Source organism: Mercenaria mercenaria, chromosome 2 (assembly GCF_021730395.1).
Source record: "Mercenaria mercenaria strain notata chromosome 2, MADL_Memer_1, whole genome shotgun sequence".
In the NCBI taxonomy this organism is placed as follows: domain Eukaryota; kingdom Metazoa; phylum Mollusca; class Bivalvia; order Venerida; family Veneridae; genus Mercenaria; species Mercenaria mercenaria.
In genome coordinates, this window is record NC_069362.1 from 13,112,350 (window position 1) to 13,117,919 (window position 5,570).

The following is a 5,570-nucleotide window of genomic DNA, read 5'->3' on the forward strand; positions in this document are numbered from 1 at the left end:
AAAAAGTTCTGTGATATGCAAACGATTACCTAGCGCCTGGAGAGAGAGAGGAGACAAAATCTAGATACCTGGGATAAGCCACGGATCTACTTCCAATGGTCATTTAGATAGACAAAACAACGCGATATAATGTGTCAGAACTACTTTTGAAAAAGATTCCGACAAAACACATATCAGGTGAAACTAAAAGGACGCATCTCAGTAGTAATACATTTTTTTCTCGAAATAAACAATCAATCTACTGCCATCTGTCAGTTATTATAATAATAAAAAACAGTGTTTTAGTAATGTTTAGGCAGAAATACATTCATACACAGAACAGCTTCCTACAGCGTTAATCACGCAGTAAATATTTGATGTAGAGATGAATGATTCAGCTGAACTGTCTAAGGTGTAGATAAAACGTCAATAATAGGATAATATTGATTTATATTTTTTTATTATTTTTCAGACCCTGCTTTCTTTTTTTCAAAGTCTTTATGGCCCGATAATGATAGTACAATATAAAGATGGGCGAGAGGCGGTTGATGCATGTGAGAAGTGGACAGTTATCAGTGTGTAATTAATATACACAATTTTAACTATAGAAAGCCTTATTTTCTTGCATATCCAAATAGGTTTAATCGATTGTGTTATCAGTCAAGCATCAACATGCCGTATGTGCTGTTTCAAATGCAGAGCAGATTTTTTCGGCTTCTGACCTGTAGATGTTAGAATTATAGATTAATCAGATAAGCCGAAAACAGAGAAGATTCCGCTGATAGGTAATTAATAAGTTAATCATGTACATCTGTATCTTAGCAAATAATCAGTCATCATACAGGAAATATAATTAATGTTATATCGTGCATTTACATGCACAGTCTTGTCTTCAAGATACTGAAGTACCTATAGCCTACGAATCCAGTCTGACAATTTCATTTTTCGTTCTGCAAATATAAAAAAACCCAAAAAACTCAGTGAATGCCTGTTAACACTAACTAGCGCAAAAGTACTCGGATCTTTTATGGGTTTTATGTTGCATTTTATACATAATAAACCTGTTAATTTTTCATTGACCCTGTTACAGTTAGGAGATCGCGACGAGATTTAATCGGGTGCTAGTTATTCCCCTTCGCAATTTGCGCGCGAAATTTATAAGGAAAAAAAGCGAGAATTTCGCTTTTTGGATTTGACACTTTTTATAGGGAATCGATCGCGACAAAAATCGGGATCGACCCCTCTACGGTAACATGCGATATACCGAATGAGACATATACTATCGAATTAAAATATGTGTACTTCCGGCACGTGCACAGAGCGTCGGACTTTGGGTTTTTTTTTTTGGAAGAATACGCTTTTTCCTTGTGCCTAATAAGCGTCCATATTACTTGCCCGAACCGCAACGTCCTGTACGTCAGTACAAATATGGATATATGTTATATATATACGTAGTGTGCACTTGTAAATAAAAGCACCTAGTGAGCACAGTTCATATAAATAAATATACCTCTCCGGAGATAGCGCCTATCCAAGAGTCGGAAATTACGTGTAATACAATACATTATGGGCAGTGTTGTTTTTATTCCAAAATCTACCTTTAAATTGATAGGGAATCGATACCTACGCTTAGCGACGAAAATCGGGATCGGTGACATGCGATATACCGAATGAGATATTTACTATCGAATTAAAAATTGTGTCCTTCTGTGCTGTCATTAGACAGTTACTTTCAATGTTATGGGATGAGTTGAAGTAGGATCGATTCCCGATAGAGGCAGTGCCTTATTTTATATTATTGGTTAGCAATGGAATAACATCCGCCCGTCGCCATATTTACTGATTTTGTATATAAACTAAGTTACTTTTTCGTGAATCAGAAATCTTTGCTGCCTGAAATTTTATCAATAAGACTCCAGAAGACTATGTTAAAAGGAGTACCACCTACCTGGAACGACTACTTTCCTGGCCCTACGTATAAAATAAACATTATTTTATATATAGGGGATATTTATTAAAATTGACGTCTGGAGTCTTATTGATAGAATTTCAGACTCTAATGGTTTTCCAGGCTCCTGTATGGTAGTTCTGTTTCAGACCCCAGTGTACCCCAAAAGGGAACAGGACAAACAGCAGAATATTGAATTCCTACAATCAACACACAAGGCTATGTAGTGAGTGATCAATAATTTTGTTGTATAATAAAATATAAGCATTCTTTGGAAGCATATAATGCTGAATACAAACTGCCAAAATAATAACGGGGATTCTGTGAGATATTGAAGGTATGAACTACTTAGAAAATGAAATGAAATACATAAAGGGACAAACATTTTAGTGTTGGCGCTGTATATGTTCTGTTGAATGCCAGAAACTCAAAAGCGGGTTTAAAGCGTTTTCATAAATTATGATATAGATAATGATTCTAATTTGAATTTGCAATGCGGGAGTTTAGGATTACCAAAACCATATGTATTGAAGTGTAATAGTAGTGCTCGGAAGTAATATTTTAATTCAGAATATCAAGTAAACTGAATAGTCATCATTTACATAAATGCTCCGTACAATCATGGTAATTTTTGATAGATTTATTTAAACAATAATTAAAGATAAGAAACTGAACTCGGAACATCGTTCAATTTTGTTTTTGCATCTCTGGCTTTTCGTCGTTCCAGGAAACAACTTACTTTCATATTAATAGTAGACGACATCGCCACAGACTAAAAGTTCTACATGTTTCTGTTTTAGTGCTAACTTTTCTGTTTAAAAAGAATGTAAACCCACTGGCAAAATATTACTAATTATAGCAAATATTTCCATGTAAATGATATGAGCCGCGCCATGAGAAAACCAACATAGTGGCTTTGCGGCCAGCATGAATCCAGACCAGCCTGCGCATCCGCCATGTTGTTCGCTAACAGTTTCTCTAATTGCAATATGCTTTAAAAGCGAACAGCATGGATCCTGACCAGACTGCGCGGATGCGCAGGCTGGTCTGGATCCATGCTGGTCGCAAAGCCACTATGTTGGTTTTCTCATGGCGCGGCTCATATTAAGATGAAGTCCTAATCTTATTAAAATGAAACCGTGGTGTCAAACATGATCGATTCAATATGATATGTGCGTTTTTCCGCTGGGCCACAGATTTCGAGGTCTACAATATTCATATTGAACGACATTTGCATGAAAAAAAATAGTTACGACTTTTCAAGGCTAATATAATGATGCCAGTCACGATTACGAAAATGTAACTGGTTGCAGAAAAGAGGGATGAAACATGTGTGTGCATTTGACGATGCTCTTTATTCACGCATGATTCGAATTTGCATATTACTTGAAATGGATATTGTGTTTTTTACACAGTATAGTCGAGCAATAATGTTTCTTTTAAATATCACAGAAACAAACAATTATTTTCTCCGGTTTTCGTATTTTGCGGAATATGTTAACAAAACGTCCCCAAATTTTGTCCAGAATTATACATTTAATATACTGTACCTTCAATGGAAAACAGAGATGGTATTTTTAAAAGTTAAAATGGTAAGTGAAAACATACAGTTATGATTTATAAAGTTATATCATCATTTAAAGGACAGCTTTAAACAACTTTTGCCGCCAAAGCAAAATCGATATCTTAAAAACCGTTTAAAAGATAAAACAAATAAATGGAATTTGTCCTTCTATTATCAAGAAGCGATAATATCGATTATTGGAAAAATGAAAGATGGATATGTTACTTTGTGGGCAAATGCACGGTTATCATTCTGGTACTTAACATATTTCACCGTCATGTTCAGCTGAACAAAGTCCATTGCAAACCTATTTTGCAGTTTAGTTTCCACCAACAGGTACCATTTTTGCAACACCAGTTAATTTTTATTTAATGTGGTGCACGTCTTTTTTCTTCTTTTCAGCTTTTTTTTTCAGAAATATAGATTGCAGAGTTAAAGACACAAAAATATAAAGAAATGGTCAGTATTCGCAAGCGATTGACTGAATGGTGAATACCAGTAAAATACTCTGTGGAAAAGAAACGCGATCAGTCAGATTGCCTGAAATATTTCCCATTTCCAAAATGCAATACGCGGAATCAATTTTGCCAGGCATCTCTGGTCTGGTCCGTACAACCGGCATAATATCGTGCAAGGACATGAATGTTTAGGGTGTTTATTTTAAATTTACTAAAAACTACAAAAACTTTAAATTAGTATTTTGCTAAATAAACAGTACTTCAAGAGTTAGATTTCTTTCTTCAATACTCAAAATGGTATTCATGCTAATTTGTTCATTTACATTTTGTTCAACAAACACCAGATTTGACTCAGAGTGGTTAATTGATTTTCAGAAGAAATAGCCATGTATAAATGTGCTTGATCAGAATTAATTTTGTTGTGGACTGGCGATATTTGCGCAAAGTCATCCGTGATTTTCACATCAATACATTAGACTTTTGTCAAAGTAAATAGTTCCTTTTGTAAAATCTATCAAAGTATTTATCATAGGGAAAAAACGCCGCTGTTTAAAACCCGTATATGGCACATTATAGTCCTATAAAACATGCTAAGGATCAATTTTCATGGAAATGAAAGAAAAAATCTCTTTGTAGGCTAAGGTAAATACGTTTTAGTTTCACAATCATGGTGAAAGTGACAACTTCCGGAATTAACATTTTATTTCAGAATCGGTATTGACTTTATCCATTTCCGGAAATGCGTTTCAATGACAGAGAATATTTTATTCCAATTATTGTACCTTGAAAAGCGTTTGTTGACACTAATATTTCTATTTAGTGAAAATATTACTTGGAATATATGTATTTCTTGAAAAAGAATATTGGCCTTTTTGATTTTAATGATGATTTATTTCACAAATAGTGTGGGAATTCGGCTACAAACTTACAGAGATCTATTGCTTAACACCTATGTCTTTTGCTTGTCGACAGGTAGGCTTAATATATTCCATTTTTCTTGTTTTAAGTCTATATTTTTATATTTGGTATATATTAGAATCCAGTCATAATATATTTCATCGTGTATTTCGTAATATTTCATAATTGCATTTTAAAAAAAGAACTCGAGGGCGATGGTTCGTCTAAAATAAAAAACAATTAATTCTTTGAGGTTACTTTTTTATTCTTTTATTAATTTATTTATGTCTTTAAGGCACGTGTCTAACATTGCTTGGCATGTCTGAATCAAGTTATAACATTGCAGGCTTTGTGTTCGCTTCAACTACAGAGTCCTCGGGAGGCAATAAGGTAGGCAAATAGTGAATGGGACATGTTCCTTCTGTCATGATTTTTAATACATTAACCCTATATCGTCACCTTAGTGCAAAAACTGATAAGTGCTTCTTTGTTTCAATGCACTTATCTTCTTTTTGCACTGTGAGGTGACGAGATACTGATTTACGCGCACTTACATTTTATTTTTAAATGAACTCATTAAAGGTCTTTCAGTTGTTTACCAGTGCAAGGAATTCCGTCGTTTCTTATCTGCTAATGATTCAAGAATATCTTTTTAAAGATAATTATGAATGAATGGGTGTGTGACTTTTAAGTAAGCTAGTGCGTATCACTTCTTTAATACTAA